At 40.9% G+C, this 18,534-nt stretch overlaps 1 protein-coding gene across 4 annotated transcripts in view; it reads right to left on the reverse strand.

Moving 5' to 3' along the window:
• The window catches only part of ARHGEF10 (Rho guanine nucleotide exchange factor 10), a 117,296-nt gene that overhangs the window by 92,084 nt on the left and 6,678 nt on the right, over nt 1–18,534 (reverse strand). The window lies entirely within an intron of this gene.

Genomic DNA, 18,534 nt, shown 5'->3' on the forward strand with positions numbered 1-18,534 from the left:
CATAGTTCAAAGAGAGTAAACCACCAGAACTCAGCCCTGCAGATAGATTGGTTAGGGTCACCTAAACCTAACATCCCTTGTGAATCGGGGCCTTTGTTGCTGAGATAGTACCGGTTTGTCTAAATGAGCAAGTGAGATGTTTGGAGCAATGAGGGAGTTATCATTGCTCCAAATAGGTAATTTACGTATTGATGAAAACAGCCATATCTTGGCACAGCTTCACAAGGGGACAAACAGTCTGTTTTAGGTGACCCTAACCTATTTATATGTGGTACTGGACTGAAATGCTGGGTTCTAGAGTATCAAAAGTCACCCCCATTTGTAATGGTTATCAAGTAAAAAGTAGTTTATTTTAAAAAAAAAACAAAAAAACAAAAAAACACAGCTACATTCACACTGGCTTTAGTCCATTGTTCTGATCAATCATTGTATCAGGACTAAAAAGCAAACAGAATTATTAATGGAGATGGACCTCAATGGTATGGCAAGTCATAGCTATCTGATGTACAGGGTAACATTATTGAGAATACCCTATTAAATGGAAGAGACAACCAAAACATAATTTTAGGGATTTACAGCCTCAAACAGGACATATACCATATTTTTCGGACTATAAGACACACTGGACTATTAGAGGAGGAAAATAGGGAAAAAAAATCTTGAAGCAAAAAATGGTAAAATATTTAATATATGGGAGTTGTAGTTTTGCAACAGCTGCAAGGCCACATTGACAGGTGACCCTGCAGCTGTACGGGGATGCATAGAGTGTTTTTTTTTTTGCGGGGCCAGCTGTACTTTTTAGTTATACCATTTTGGGGAATATCTATTGCTTAGATCACCTTGTATTGATTAAAAACCCGGTGGTTTATGATATATATATATATATATATATATATATATATATATATATATATATATTTTTTTTTTTTTTTCTAGGGACAGGAGGTGATTTAGAACTTTTATTTATATTTTTTAAGCTTTTTTTTTTTTTTTACTATTTTATTCCCCCCCGGGGGCTTGAACCTGCGGTCACTTGATTGCAACTCCCATCGACGGCAATACAACTGTATTGCCGTCTATGGGACATTCTGTCTATTAGTATTACGGCTGGTCATAGAGACCAGCCGCAATACTAATATATAGCCGTGACGGGCCTGGGAGCCTCATTAGGCTCCCGGCTGTCACCCGAACAGGTCGGCTCCTGCGATATCGCCGCGCAGGAGCCGGCCTGCAACTTCACAGGTACGGGGCCGGTGGGGACCGGTCCCGGGGGAGAAGGGGCCACCGATACTGACCCGGCATCCGCTGTACTAGAGAGGCGGATGCCGGCGAGGGATAGACGCCAGCACAGGTGCCGGGGCCTGAGACATCGCTGCGCTCCTCTGCCCTGCATGAAGCCAGCGGCGGGGGGACGGAGGAGCGGAATAGCATCGCCCCTGCCGCTGCTGGCTTCATGCAGGGCAGAGGAGCGCAGCGATGTCTCAGGCCCCGGCGTCTATCACTTGCCGGCACCCGCCTCTCTATTAGAGCGGATGCCAGGCGCCACATTCGGACTATAAGACGCACCCTTCTTTTCCCCCCAAATTTTTTGGGGGAAAAAGTGCGTCTTATAGTCCGAAAAATACGGTAAGTTACAAAGGACCATAATAAAGAAGCATTATGTACTTCAATCATAAATGATGTTGCAATGCAGACTATGACCAGACATCAAAGAGCGATTGGGCATCCTTTTAATTTTAGAAGATACATAGTCATGAATGTCAAGACAACTACCTGAGATGCTAACAAGGAAAGCACAACCAGCAAAGTCTGTTTTTAGACACAATTTTCATTGCCTTTTACAACTCTTTAATGAGTATCGCCTACACTATTATTTGCCTTATACTTTCATATTATGGAAGAAACTTAGAAAACAGATGTTTCCCAAAATTACAAACACTCACATATCCATGGAGAGAAGAAAAGAAGACTGGAAAAGGGAATGTGCTTAACAGATGGCTGAAAACAAAAGCTGCTCCCCTCTGTAGTGACGCAGTGACTTTTATATCCCAGCATGACATTCTAGGTGGACCCTAATGCAATGAACTTTACTATACAAAACTGAAATAAAATCATCAGAACTGTGGCGTATATTTATACAATGATACGTGACTGAATGGTAGCAGTCGGACTGCTGAGACGCCTCTGATCATAGGAACTATATAAATGTGCTACCCCACCATTCATTCCTTTAAGACTTCCAACAGCAAAAACAGCACTCTATTAATTTTTGCAGAACTGCTGAAGATACCAAACTGGAAGTGTCCATTTTCAATCAGGGGAACACAGGTTGGTAATCGGTGGAGTTCAAGCAGACACTTATCTGTCTTAATCTTGATACAGCTCCTTTAAAGTTGGGAGCAGGCCCCGATAACTAGCAAGAGAGTAAACTCCATACATGTAAGATAGATGTCAGTTGATCGAACCATCTAATTTATATGAGGGCGGCCCTAACTCTACACTAATGGCAGATCTTAGGACATAAAAGGATAAGGCAGCTAGTTTTCAACATATCAGATAGAGCGCTTTAACATCCACTTGTGGGGAATGAACGAGCATTTTCTTGTTCATTGAGTTATCAGTGGATTTCAGTAGGACATCACCCAACAGCACAATGTCCTGTCTAATAAGAGTTCTGCTGCTACATGACAATGAACGTATATGCTGAAGGACCAGTCACTTTGGTGATCATCCCCCTGCAGGTCCTCTGCACTGGCCTGTAGATCAGGTGAATGTAAAACAAGCGCTGAACAGCAGGTCTTGTAGACAAATGTTCAGAAATATCTTTGGGTCTAATAGGACCTTAATTCTTATCACCTGAGGAGTCTGCCAATGGTTAATCCCATTGTGGCTACAGAGAACACGTGTGCTTGAGCACATGTTAGAGCTGTCAGCTACTGAAGGAACACGGGCATCGTACAGCACAGATGTGCAATGTGCAGTAGCAACAAACTGGTTGAGGTTTAAACAAATCTTATACAGATCCAGCACATAAAAACAGCGGTGTAAACTGACCTGCAGGGGCTTTCAGGCTATAGCACGTCGATTTATGCTGCAGACTTTCACCCTTTGAGATAATCCACTACTGATATCCTGCAATGTATAATCAATGTGGACATGATTCCTAGAGCACAATGAGACCTGTCTATAGTTCTGAGGAAGACCAGTGAAACAAGGGAGGAAAAACAGTTTATTGGCTTACAAAAAATGTAGCAATTTCAGGGCCATAACAAAAAACAATCTATTATAGGATAGGGCCCCATGTAGCAGCAAGAATGATCTGCAGGAAAAACTGCAACAACGCATTATATACAGTAGACTAGAGGGGTTTGAATACTGTACATTATACCTCTCCAGACCATAATCCCAGAATGTGGACTAGTGTGAAGTTCCCTTGTGAAGGCCTCTTCATAGTGCTGCTTATATGGTCATTGTTTCCAAGATAAAAGCGGGACTCATTGCTGAAGTGGACAGACCTGTATTCCAGTCTCCATTGCAGTCCAATGCTGGACTCACACTACCGTTGTTAATGTCTTTTGCTGAACTGAAAAGTGCGATTTAGGAACTACAGCAAGACACAAAATGGTAGACCAAGTACAGTTACAAAGGTGGGTTGCTAAGTGCAGAGGCATACAATGCAAAAGTCCCCAAAACTGTTGACTCAATGCACAATCCTAAACCTTCTCTGGCACTAGCAGCAGCACAAGAGTTGTGCACCACAGGGCTGCATGGCATGGGTTTCTTGGCTGAGTAGCTACAGTACATGTATGCCTTACATCACCAAACACACTGGCACTGGATTATGGAGCAGTGGGAACGTGTTGCGTGGAGTGACGAATCACATTTCTCAATCTGGCAGACAAGTCAATCTGTCTGATGTTCGGTTAGGGCTGTTTTTCAGGCTTGGCCGAGGTTTCTTAGTTCTTCTGAAGGGAAAAGTTATTGGTTCAGCATACCTAGACAATTGTATCTGTCTATAAAGGCATGGTTGGGCTTGTTTGGTGTGGAAGATTCTGACTGGCCAACATAGAGCCCTGACTTCAACACCATGAAACACTTTTGGATAAACTAGAACAGTAGATTGTCCATCCATGTCTGACCTCACAAATGCTGTTATGGAGGAATGGGAAAAGATTCTCAAAGACAAACTCCAAAATCTTGTAGAATCACTTTGCAGAAGAGAGGAAGGTCTTTTAGCTGTAACCCAACTCAATATTAAGGTTCATGGATTTCAAATGGCATGTCATAAAAGCTCCTATAGGTGTAATATAGAGGTGTCTCAATATTTCTATCCATACAGAGAACATCATTCTGAAAATATTTCATGGAATATGATACCATTGACAAAGCTTTACTAAGAACATTGTAATAAAGTAGTTGGAAAAAAGGATATACAAGTAAAATTTTGTCTGAGCAAGCTATAATCATACAGTCAACGTAGGGAAGTAATGTGGAATATACACCCTTTCCTTAGGGAACCTCACCCATCTAAACGTTTTTGCTTGCTTAAATATTGTAGAAGAATGTAAAATTATTTATTTTTAGAGTACTATTAATTCATGGTGCTTTACATTTTTAAGATGGCTAAGATACAAAACACAAAATACACAAGAACAAGTACAATACAACCATCATGACCAAGTGGTACAGTGGGATAGAAGGCTGGGCCTGCAAAGGCTTACAATCTATAGGGGAAGGGGATAGAGACAGTAGGTGAGGGTAGAACCTATTTGGATGGTGGTGCGGTGGAAGCAGGGTTACGGTAGGTTGTAGGCATTCATGAAAAGATGAGTCTTCAGAGTCTTCTTGAAGGTTGTGATTGTGGGTTACAGTCTTATATATTATGGTAAGTAGTTCTAGGGTATAGGGATGTGCAGGAGAAGTCTTGGAAGTGGTTGTGTGAAGAGTGGATAAGAGCAGAGTGAAGAAGGAGGTCCAGTGAAAATGGATTATGTGTGGATAGGTAGTAGAATATTAGGTCAGAGACGTATGCAGAGGACAGGTTGTGGATTGCCATTCTTACCATATCATTTTTACAAGGAAAATTGGCACAAGTGCTAATAAATCTTTTAAAAAGTGGCGAGGCTGGTGTACAATGGCCACCTACGCAACAAGATTGTGCAAACGGTGTTTCAAACGATTTTTCCGACTTTGACTCAAAACAAAACTGGCTCTGACTGAGTCTATGTCACCGACGGTTATGCAAAGTTCACACCTGTACCTGTTGGGGTTCCCGTCCCCTGAAATCTGCTTGAAAAAAAGTAAAAACAGGACTCTCTGCAGTTTTCAGGTGGAAACCAGGCGGTCCCCATTATACTCTATGGGGTACGTGGGTTTCTGCAGGTAACCGCTTTTCAAGTGGATTAGGTTTCCATTCTTGGGGTTGGATCCAGCGATATAGGAAACCAATAGAAGGTGTTTGTGTGACATCAGGCCAAGAGTCCAATTGTTTTATTTTTGAGCCACATGTCCATTTACAGGTGTTCCATTAACCTCAAGCTTCTTCTCTCAGAGGCTAAAATAGTGAACAACATAGCAAGGGAGGCTGGAACGGAAGTCTAACATTTTCAGTGGATGAGTGCCGCTTTTATTTTGCAAGCAATTTTAACAAGAGATTGGTCTGGAGACTATATGGGCAACTCCATGAAGGGGTCTACACAAAGGAAAATCAGACCGGTCCTCCTTCCAGGATTATGGTGTGAGGCGGTACAATGTACAGCAGTCTGACCCTTCTAGTCTTCATTTTAGGTATACTAATAGATTGGTGTTGCATTGATTTGGTCATGGAACCATATTTACAAAGTGTCCTAGGATCCCTTTTTCAACAGGACAACACCGGACCATATTTTGCTTGTGTTATTGTAAGCAGCTTGCGTGTACTACCATGGCTTGCAGAACCTCAAACCGAGCACATCTGGAGCATCATTGGTTGGCAATTGTCTATCAATCCTGTCATTCCATAATTCCAAGAATTCCTTCTTGGTGTTGCAATTTCACTGTGGAGAGTAAGTCTATCTTCTATGATACATTTCAGAGAATATCAGTCTCTGTTCACATCATGATAGAGCATTCCATCAATTACATACTTTGACAGTATTACCCAACATACAGTATATCCTCAATTGAAGGCTAAAGCACATGTATATTATGGAATACACTGTCCACAGATTCCTATGTTGAAAAAAGTAGTAGTTTATGTAATATATTCTTTTACTGGACATCATTTTCAGCTGAATGGAGTCCTATCAATACATTCAGCGTATACGGCATACTGTATGGTAAATGGAGAGCTTGGTGTGATATGAACCAGGGCTTATCTAAAGCATGATATAACCTCATGATCATCATGTATTATTTTTTTTTTTTAACTGGTCTGGGTGTGGGACTAGAAATGATTAATGCCTTGCACATGATGTGTTGTGCAGAGCTGCCAAAGACTGACATCACCACAGAGAAAAGGCCTTCATAAACTTCATTCAGAACATTATTTTAAGGAGTAATTTAACGCATTTCAAGTTTTTACTGTGATCAATGAATATTACCTTAAAAAGGCCTAATTAAAGCTAAAACCTCAGTTTCACTTAATTTATTGCCCAAATACAAACAATAACGAGCCATTGAGATGAATAGGTTAGAGGAGCACTAAACACAGACGACTCATAGCAATTCCTATCTCCTCTAATGATATTTCATCAAATGGTTAAAAAAACATATATATCTTGTCTATATGTGCCAGATATCCAGACATGCCCTCTCCTCACCCTCACTGCCCAGTATCTGTTTGGAAGACAATGTGCTGCAGCAGGACTCAAAATGTATTAAATGACACACTGCCTCCATCCGAAGCCATTGTTCTTCACTTCTGAGTGAATTTTGTCATCATCAGACACGTACAGTACAGTACAGTTAGTATTGTGTGCGGAGGCAGAGGAGAGAGATGTCAGTCAACTAGCGGGGCGGAACTGAGCAGCAGTTAGGAGCAGCTGACAGTGTAGTCCATTGATGGAAAACCATTCCCCTAAGTTTTTTTTTCTGCTGGATTGCTTTAGGGATAAAGGGAATTTTTTTTTTTTTAACAAGAAAAGAGCAGCGATCTTGAATAAGTAATACATCATTGAAATACATCATAGAGTAAGTAGTCACCACACCCATCCTGAGATGCTAGATAGGAAGAAATACCAGGCCAAAGGCTTTGGCAATCATGTGTAAGCAATGGGGAGGAATAATGTCACAGAGCAGGTAGTAGCAGCATAGCAGCAACTCTAAATTAATGAATTTTGGAAAAGTCTTTAAATTTACATAAGTTAGCAGGTGAGATCCCTGAGATGGGGATACCCCTTTAAGGAAAAGGGAGACTAAAACAGCAAAGGCAAGATTTTCTGTTTATTCTTAAAGGGGCTCTATTAGCAAAATGTTGCTGTACGAGCCCCACATATGCATGAATAGCCTTTAAAAAGGCTATGCAGGCACCGGTAATCTTATTTTAACCCCGCCCTGTTTTAAAATGCGATTGGTTCAAATTTGAACCGCCAGAAGAAGACGACGATGAAGCTGGGGAAGAGCCAGGACCGGAGGGTGTCGCCAAAAGAAGAGGAAGGCGTGCCAGAAGATGATGTCGGATCGTGCACGATAGGTATGATTCACATACTGTATATGTTTTTATAGTTTTATTTTAAAACGGAGGGGGGGGGGGGGTTTCAAATAACATTAGCGGTGCCTGAATAGCCTTTTTAAAGGCTATTCACGCATATGTGGGGCTCATACAGCATAATTTTGCTGATAGAGCCCCTTTAACAATCGTTTACACTAGACTCTGGAAGAACCAACCTCAGAGTTTACATTAGACTGTGGGCTAAAAATGTGGCAAAAGAAAGTTGCTCTACTTTCTGGCTACTTAGAGTGACCATTAGGAGGCATGTAGGAGCTTACTACTGTTATACATGGCACTTAGTATAACACTGTATGCTCCCGCTCCCTATGATTCTTCTATTGTTGTCTGCTGGTAGCAAATATGTTGCGTTTTATCCTACTAATAACGCAAAAACGGCTGAACGGATTTGAATGAAATATGGCGCAGATAATTTGTAACCTTGATTAACACATAGGCTACTTTTTATCCCGATAAATGAAATTGAGTCATGATTATTATGAATTTATGTTCACATACTATATTAACTGTTCTTGGCAGCACCTTATCTCAGCTTCTGAGAAAGCAAGGGCTGTTATCTCTCTGTGTTAATACTCAGCTAACCTCAGTGGATTGTGTACATGCATTTGCATATTATCTGCTCTGCTCCAGGCAGTGCTGACAAATTGACATGGGCAAACAACTCTAATCCAAATTGGCAGTTTTCCAATTTTAAGCATGTCTGGAAAAAGAAAATCTAATTTGTCGCAAACAACGACAGCTATGAAGGTGGCCAGAAGTCACTGAGTTCTCCTCAATCGGAGCTGAGGGGGTGTGAAGAGGTAAACTGTTTTGTGTTATGTTTACATGTAATTTCTTCTTTGTAACCTTAGTGGTGGTATAGCAGTCCCCAGGTCTGGTAATATCTCTGTGTGAATGTTCTATTACTGCTTCTTATTTCTTTCTTTCCTCATTAGGCTGGCCACCTAATGCTCTATTTTCCTACTATTTCTTGTCTTACCATCTGGGAACCATATACTAACACTAAGGAACTGTTCACATTAACATGGATTTATAAAGTGTTTTTGCATATTTACCTGCAGTAGTGGAGTTGCACTGGGTGTGTCTGCCCTGATCTTATAAGAGGCAAGTCTACAGCAACTCCAGGGTTTTATAGGGAAAACTGCAGAGTATTATGGGAAATGTCTAAGGTATAAAATGATTCCAATTCCCAGAAAGCTGGGTAGGGGTTTGTTGGTGAAGTTCACATGATGAATTGTTTGTGAGACTACAGCAGCCTGAGGTACAAGGTGTTTGTTGTATACATTATGGAGATTTTTTGAAGAATTATTTTTTTTGTTAAAACTGGACTTCCTGAAATAAACTCCTTGGATTCTTTTCATCAATCAAGGTCCGATTGTTTTTTTGAAAAATCCCATGCTTCACATATGGTGTCAGAAGTGGGATGATTTTCGGAGTATTGCTGCAAGTACTCAAGCCTAAAGAAACAAGGGAGTTATGTACAAGGCACGTTCCTGGCGTATTAATGCAAAGCCACCAACTAAGTCTGCAAAGCGAACTGTTGCAAGGAAACTGGTGAATATGGAAAGTCAAGGTGTCAGACAGAGAGCACTGCTAGAGGAGGATGCAGAAGTGCAAGGAGCCACAGCCGCTCCATTAACTCCAAGTGTTGCTGAGCCTTCTGAAAAGACTTTACCAGAGAGCATTGCTGACCTTATGAAATGGTTAACTGTGCAGCAGATCAATGCAGAAAAAAGGCAAATGGAGGAAGCCAGGAGAAATTGTGAGGAATTGCGACGTCAGGATGAACGCTGGAGGGAGCTGTTTCAAACCCTGAGACCGCCTGTTGCTTGGAAAGACCCTCGCATGACAAAACTTTCTCCAGAAGATGATATTGAAGCATATTTAACCACATTTGAAAGAATTGCACATACCTGTCAGTGGCCTAAGGAACAGTGGGTTGTAAGACTGGCGCCATATCTTACTGGGCAAGCTCAACTGGCATATAGCCACATGAACATGAATGATGCAAATAACTATGACTTGGTTAAAGAGACTATTCTAAGGCGATATGACATCAGTGAGGAAACCTACAGACAGAGGTTCAGAGAACTCAAGTACAGCTACACTGATGGTCCAAGAGAAGTCTTTACTCGCCTGCAAGACTTATATATGAAATGGATGAAACCAGACAACAAGATGACTGAGCAGATCAGTGAAGCGATCATACTTGAACAGTTTCTACAAATTCTTCCAGCTGATGTTCTGGCTTGGGTTAAAAAACATCGACCCAAAAATGCTGACAAAGCTATTTCTTTAGCAGAGGACTTTATCCTAGCAAAGAGAGACCTAAGCAGGTCTGCAACTGGCCCAGCCAAACCATTCAGAACTTTCTCTGGAGGGAGAGGTCAAGAAACCAGAAGTCCATTAAAAACTGTCACCAGTGAAAAAATGTGCTATATTTGCCAAGAAAAGGGACACATAGCTAAATTTTGCCCCAGGAAAAGCACTAAAGGCACAAAGTCTGGATCGTTTTTTGCTAGCAGTGACTTCATGCTGCCAATCCAAGTTAATGGACAGAACGTGGATGCTTTGCTTGATTCTGGCAGTAAATTAAGCTTGGTAAAGGAGGACCTAATAACTCAGAAGATGGACTTTTCCAAAGTGCCAATTACTTGTGTTCATGGAGATACAAAAAAATACTCCACATCAAATATTGACCTGCAGTTGGATGAGAAATGTTTTACCAATGCAGCAGTTGCTGTTCCAGAACTACAAGTACCAGTGATCCTTGGAAGAACCACACCCGGATTCAAAGATTTGCTAATGGGGAAAAGCCAGCTGTCTGCTGTGACTACCAGAGCTAAAGCAAAGGCACACAAGAGAGGTGAGACTTTGGAGGACATTTTCCCATTCCATGAGGACATCATGGAGCCGCCATCATCAAAGCCTCTGAGAGTTCCAGGACAGCAGGATGTCTCTAGGAGAAGAGTTTCCCTGGATGGCAAGTATAAAAATGCTGACTTGTGGGGCACTGATATTACATTTGAACAAAAACAGGACATTGACTTGTATGCATTGTATGAACAAGGTTTAACTAACAGTAAAGTGGTTGCAGAAAGTGGTAAGCAGCTTGTTACACCCTATTATCTGGTTGAAAACAATATTTTATATAGAGTGTGTAGTCACCCAAAAACAGGAGAACGAGTGCAACAGTTAGTTGTGCCAAAAAAGTTTAGACCAGAAATTTTGAAATTAGCGCATGATGTTCCTGTTACTGGACATTTGGGTTATAAAAGAACCTTGGCCAGAGTACTCTATTGGTTCTATTGGCCTGGAGTTTATGATGAGATAACTACTTACTGTCGTAGTTGCCCAATATGTCAGTACACGGCTTCAGCTCCTCCCAAAGCAGAGCTTATACCCTTACCAATAACTGATGAACCATTTAATACTGTGGGTATGGATATTATCGGTCCACTAGAAAAAAGTTCCAAAGGTAACCGTTTTATACTTACAATTGTAGATTACTGTACCAAGTATCCTGAAGCCATACCTATGCGCACAGTTACTGCTAAAAGAGTTGCAGAGGAAATTTTGAAGGTGTTTAGCAGGGTGGGATTACCTAAGCATATCCTTACTGATCAGGGGAGTAACTTTACATCTTCCTTTCTGTTAGAAGTTTATAAGCTTCTTGGTATACAGCCCCTCAGAACTACCCCTTATCATCCACAAACTGATGGGTTGACTGAACGGTATAACCAAACCTTGAAAAACATGCTTAGGAAATTTGCACATAATGATCCAAAACTGTGGGACAAATGGTTGCCCTTTCTATTATTTGCCTATCGTGAGGTTCCACAAGAGTCTACAGGGTTTAGTCCTTTTGAATTGTTATATGGGAGACGACCCAGGGGACTCTTGGATGTTATTAAAGAGGTATGGGAAGGTAAAGATGGTCATCAGAAGAATGTGGTGGAACATGTATTGGAAATGAGAGAAAGATTAATGAAATTGATTAAGGTAGCTCATGATAATGTCCACAAGGCAAAAGTTTACCAAAAGAAATGGTATGATCAACATTCCAAAAATAAATCAATTAAAGTTAGGGATAAGGTTCTTCTCTTGCTTCCCAGCAGTGAGAATAAGTTGTTGGCCAGATGGCAAGGGCCATATAAAGTGGTTAGACAAACAGGTCCTGTTGACTTTGAAATTGAAACCCCAGATAAAAGACAAAAAAATAAGGTTTACCTTGTAAATTTATTAAAACGTTGGATTGAACCAGAGGTTGGTCCTAAAGATAACACTACGTGTACTATTATAGCAGAGTCTTCACAAGATATGTCTGAAGAAATGTATGATTTGTTGAAAAATTGTGCTCACTGGTCAGAGGTAACATTGAATTCAAAGTTATCTAAAGAGCAATATTGTGACCTGAGGAAGATTATTGGGTCTAGTTCACATATTTTTGGAAGTAAGCCTGGCCGTGTGTCTTTAGTTTCTCATACAATAAATACTGGAGATCATCCACCTATCAGACAGAGACCTTATCGAATACCTGAAAAATTAAAGGGTAAGGCTGAAAATGAGGTTCAAGAAATGCTTAAATTGGGAGTTATTGAACCCTCTAAAAGTCCTTGGTCATCACCTGTAGTGATGGTTGGGAAAAAAGATGGGACAATAAGATTTTGCATAGATTTTCGTAAAATTAATGCTATATCTAGTTTTGACAATTACCCAATGCCGCGTATTGATGAGCTCATAGATAGATTGGGGTGTGCAGAATATATTTCTACCCTAGATTTATGTAAGGGCTATTGGCAAATTCCACTTGATGAGAAATCAAAAGAAAAAACTGCTTTTGTGATGCCTAATGGTCTGTATCAGTTCAGAAACATGCCATTTGGTCTTCATGGTGCTCCAGCCACGTTTCAAAGAGCCATGGACTTACTCTTGAAGGATCATACGGAGTACAGTGCTGCTTATTTAGATGACGTGGTAATCTTTAGCAAATCATGGGAAGAGCACTTGTATCACTTGGAAAAGGTGATAACTGAAATTGGGAAAGCAGGATTTACAATTAATCCACGTAAATGTGCTTTGGGATTCCAAGAAACAAAGTACCTTGGGTTTATTGTGGGTAGTGGTAAAGTAAGGCCAGAGATATCCAAAGTACAAGACATTCAATCCGCGACTATTCCAGCCACAAAGAAAGAGGTCAGATCCTTTTTAGGTCTTGTTGGCTATTATAGACGTTTTATTCCAAACTTTGCTACTATCGTTGCTCCCTTAACTGACCTAACTAAAAAGAACAGTAGAGAGGACGTGATATGGACAAGAGAATGTGATTTAGCTTTTGAACAAATAAAAGAAATTTTGTGTAAAGAACCAGTCTTACAAAGCCCAAACTTTGACAAACCATTTACTGTACAGACGGATGCATCTGAGGTGGGACTTGGGGCAGTCCTGAGTCAAGAGATTAATGGTGAGGAACACCCTATTCTTTATTTAAGTAGGAAACTTTTTCCCCGTGAACAAAAGTATTCTACAATCGAGAAGGAAGGGCTGGCGATAAAGTGGGCATTGGAGGCATTACGCTATTATTTATTAGGAAGAGAGTTTACTTTAGTGACGGATCATCATCCCCTCACTTGGATTCATACCATGAAGGACAAAAATGCCAGAATAACTAGATGGTATTTAGCATTACAGCCATTTAAATTTGAGATACAACATCGGTCAGGGTCCAAGCACCAAAATGCCGATCATTTGTCCAGGTATGATGCTGAAGTGAAAGCTGTCTGAAGAAGGACAAGCTTCTTCTTAAGGGGGGAGGAATGTGAAGAGGTAAACTGTTTTGTGTTATGTTTACATGTAATTTCTTCTTTGTAACCTTAGTGGTGGTATAGCAGTCCCCAGGTCTGGTAATATCTCTGTGTGAATGTTCTATTACTGCTTCTTATTTCTTTCTTTCCTCATTAGGCTGGCCACCTAATGCTCTATTTTCCTACTATTTCTTGTCTTACCATCTGGGAACCATATACTAACACTAAGGAACTGTTCACATTAACATGGATTTATAAAGTGTTTTTGCATATTTACCTGCAGTAGGGGAGTTGCACTGGGTGTGTCTGCCCTGATCTTATAAGAGGCAAGTCTACAGCAACTCCAGGGTTTTATAGGGAAAACTGCAGAGTATTATGGGAAATGTCTAAGGTATAAAATGATTCCAATTCCCAGAAAGCTGGGTAGGGGTTTGTTGGTGAAGTTCACATGATGAATTGTTTGTGAGACTACAGCAGCCTGAGGTACAAGGTGTTTGTTGTATACATTATGGAGATTTTTTGAAGAATTATTTTTTTTGTTAAAACTGGACTTCCTGAAATAAACTCCTTGGATTCTTTTCATCAATCAAGGTCCGATTGTTTTTTTGAAAAATCCCATGCTTCACAGGGGGATCATCGACGCCAACAACACATTCATTATATGGTGTCCCAATGAGCTGCCGAAACAATCACAGGCCAGCTTTAGAGCTGCTGAAATGCCAAAGCATGCGGATCATCAACGCTCATTATATGATGTCCCAGCAAGCTGGAATGATCACAGGCATGGTGTGAGGAACAGTTTCAGCAGCAGGCCAGCTTGAGAGCTGACAAAATGCCCGAGCAGGCAAACTATCGACGGCAGCAATTTGCTGAATATAGGTGGGTCAGCGATGCCAACAACCCGCAGACAAAGTCGCGGGCAGAGGCTAGTACATAGTAAAATATATTATGTGTAAACAGAAGCTTTGTGACTGTGAAAAGTTACCCAACTACAGGAAAAAGGGTTAACATCTTCATATGCAAACTACAGCAAAAACTACAAATAATGAAAAATAAAGAATAGTCAGTGGGGCCACATCACTTGAGAATGTAATGAAAAAGTCCTACACAAGTTTAGGACTGACAGAGGGAGAGATTGTTATGACAGGTGTTGTATGGTAAATACCTCCTCACCCAACTTAATGAACAGTTACATGTCAGGCCCAAAGTGCAAACAAATATTGATGGATTGCAGAATTATTTTCTTGCATCACTCCAACCACTTATGAAATACTAGCCTCTGATCGCGATTTTGTCAGCGTGTTGTTGGTGTTGATGATCCGTTTACATTCAGAAAATTCCTGCCGTCAAGGGTTTGCCTGCTCCGGCGTTTCAGCAGTTGTCAAGCTGTCCTGCTGCTAAACTTGTTCCTCGCTCTGTGCCTGTGATTGTTTCGGCATCTCAGCAGCTCGGTGGAATGCCATATAATGAGTGTGTTGTTGGCATCGATGAGAACCCACAACTCTGTTGACTTCTGGCTACCTTCAAAGCTGTTGTTTAGAATTTTGTGACAAATTAGATTTTCTGTTTCCCAGCATGTTTAAAAGTAGCAAACTGACAACTTCGATTAAAGGTGTTTTCCCATCCAGTGTGTCAGCACTGCCTGGAGCCGATCAGATAATATGCAAATGCATGTACAAAACGGACCAAGGGTTAGCATGTGTTTATATAGAGAGATAGCAGACCTGGCTTTAAGAGCAGTGCAATTTAGTATGTGAATATAAACTCATAACAGTCGTGAAGCTATGTCATTTACCGGGATAAAAAGTAGCCTATGTGTTAGAGGTTAAAAACTATCTACGTGCCAAATTTCATTCAAATCCATTCAGCTGTTTTTGCGTGACTGAGTAACAAACATCCAAACACACAAACCTTTACATTTATAATATAAGTAGGATAGGATAGGGTTTGGGACTATACTCAAACGAACAAATGCTCAATTACAGAATACTTGCTGAGAAAAACAAACATTCTATACAAATGCTCCTCTAGAAAGCCCACCAAGGCTGTAATGATTGAGAATGGACATTCCTCAGGACTCTTAGATTCCCATTGATCATTTGGGGATAAACAAATCGATTTGTATTGTAAAACGTGGCATTGTGCCCAATCTAGAATTTTTAATCTTACCTAAAGGAGTTTCCTGTCCAAATCCTACTGAAGACAGTAATACCAGATAAGCAGGAGTCCAGCACCCTGTAGCTGCTGACCAGATGGCCACCAGCCACTATATAGAGATTGGGGCCACATGCAGATAGCTCTGTCAAACTGTGCGGTGGTAACAATGAGTTACAGCAGATATCTATTTTCGCCTCTGTTCCTCCAATGTGATATTAATGAGCTATGCAAAGGATATCACTAGCCCAGAATACAACACAATCACCTATAATCTGTAATGAATAATTCTAATAGCGCTGATTGATTTTACTGATATGCTTACAAGACTTTCAGGCAGGGACTAATATCCTTACAATTACTGTATGCCACACAGACTACTTCATGGATATAAAAGTAAATAAAAAGTTGTACGCCATACAAGAAAGGTTGCCAACCCTTGGGCTAAAGGATATATCACTAATGGCCAAAACCAAAATGCAACAACACAGTGAGGCACATAAATAGGGGGCATATACAATGGGGAGTGTCCTATAGTAATTGTTCATTAATCATAATAACGATAAAATGTTTTATTAAGCGAGATTCTTATTTGAGAACATAACCGCCCAACTCTAGTCGGCAGTCCGAGTATATTACAAGAAGGACCATAAAGAGCACTTCAACTTTTTTTTGTTGGAGTTATTCACTTATTTATTAACATTTAAAGCTGAAATGGCAAGTGAAATGGCAAGAAAGAAAGAACATACAGATGCCTATAGTGAGTCAGAGGCTGGAGGAAGAGGGGGATTGACTGAACAATAGATCACACATTCTTCTGTCGCTGTTCCCTTAGTTACCAGTGTAAGATGCTCCAGCCTCCCACATACACTTGCATCTTTGCAGAGACAAGAATTCCCCATTATATTTCTAATCAGTGGTGTAAGACAGCCCGGGTCAACAAACTCAGATGGCTCCCTGCTGTCCAGCATCACACATGGATCCTATAGCATCAGCAAGTACGGAAGGAACAACCCCCACAGAATAATCTACAAAGAAAGATGGAAAACTGCAAATATTTAGTCACTACTACAATAACGGCTTACAGAGGACCTTTCGTGTCCTGGGCACATGCAGTATTATACACCACAAGAAAACAGAGAGTGCGCTGAATCCATAGCGCTGTACTGTGAGGGGGCGTTCCTTACCACCCCGTGATTACGCTGAGCGGTGAGGAACGCCCCTTCCCCCCTCCCCCAATTACTAGTCTATAGACAAGCACTATCAGGAGGGGGATGGGGCGTTCCTCACCGCTCAGAGTCATGGCTTAGAGGTAAGGAACACCCCCTCACAGTACAGCGCTACGGACAAGTACTATCAGGAGGGGCATTCCTCACAGACTGCCAGAAATGCCCTTCTGACACTGAAGAGCTACAGTACCAGTACCAATATCTCTTTACCAGGGACACATAAAGGGAGAGCCGATATTTAATACCGCATGTGCCCAAGGACACGAAAGGTCCTCTTTAATACTAGTAGTGAAATGGGCAAAACTGTAACAGACCAAAGGAACTAACAAGAAGTGGAGGCCGACATCCATTTCTAAAATGAAAGGGGTTGTCTAGTTTCAGCAAATGAATGTTGCTGTTTGTAACGTAAGAAGTTGTACAATTTTCCAGTATACTTTCTGGATCAATTCCTCATGGTTTTCAACATCTCTGCATGCCAAGTTTCATTGTTTACTGATAGTAAAGCATTGTACCGTTCCTCTGGAATTCTTACCGGAAATTTAAAAATAAATTGATAGCTCAATGTTACTATCTGGGGGGGAGGGGTGTTCCTTTACAGTCTTATAATGACCAATCAGTACTGAGAGTGTCAAAATGCATACAGACAATCCCCTTTGACAAAAGAAATAGTAACACCCACTGCTTTGTTTGAAATTATTCCTTCCATTGTTTACACATCATTGTCAGTCAAAGCAACAGCCTGTCAGGACAATCAGGTAGTTTGCTGATAAAGGCTCAGACAGTGTTTTATATCTCTATGTAACCACAAAATAACATTGAGTTTGATAAAAGTTGCCTCAGAGCATAAGTGTTCTACACAAGTCTGTGTAATGTAATATACATTTACTGTGTATATTATTGTATCTGAATTTATATTAGATATCTGGTAATGATAAATCTCTCATGGTAAAGGTAATGTTTATATCTACTGAGGTACTTCATAGTGTACACTTCATCAAACAGTCAAAGCCACCCACCAGCTTACTGAAGAAAGCAGTAAGTGAGAAGAAGAGACAAAGTTACTGAGAAAGAGAGGTGGAAGATTCCCTTAAATAGGACCTTTCATGTCCTTATGCATATGTAGTTCTATATACCGCTAGAAAGCTGACAGTGCGCCCCCTCTGACAGTACAAGTCTATGATACAGTACTGTTGGGGGGCATTCTTCACAGACCAGAAATGATGTTAGACTATCAGGAACGCCCTTCAGTGGGGGGGGGGGGGGGGGGAGATCAGTGTCGAAATTAATGCCACCAATTTCGTCATCCACGGGCATATACCAGGAAAGCCAACAGTGCGCTGAATTAAATGCTGCATAATGGCTAGAGTAAAAAAAATTATTTATAATTACCTGCTAAAAAAAGAGAAGGAGGGGGAGCCAGAGCTTCATGTCAGAAAAACTGAGCTTTATCCCCTTTAAGATGAGAAAAGTAATAAGCAAGGACTTCTGAGGTGGTCAATCCCTTCTGACCTCCATTGGTATGTCAGGCTGAGGATTTCATGCGTACTCAGTGAAGTGAGGGGTACAAGCCACTAGAAGACATCTTTGGCAGCAGTTTATCTCGTGTGAGAACAAAGGATGAGGACATTCACTATCCCCA

This window comes from Leptodactylus fuscus, chromosome 3 (assembly GCF_031893055.1).
Source record: "Leptodactylus fuscus isolate aLepFus1 chromosome 3, aLepFus1.hap2, whole genome shotgun sequence".
Lineage (NCBI taxonomy): Eukaryota > Metazoa > Chordata > Amphibia > Anura > Leptodactylidae > Leptodactylus > Leptodactylus fuscus.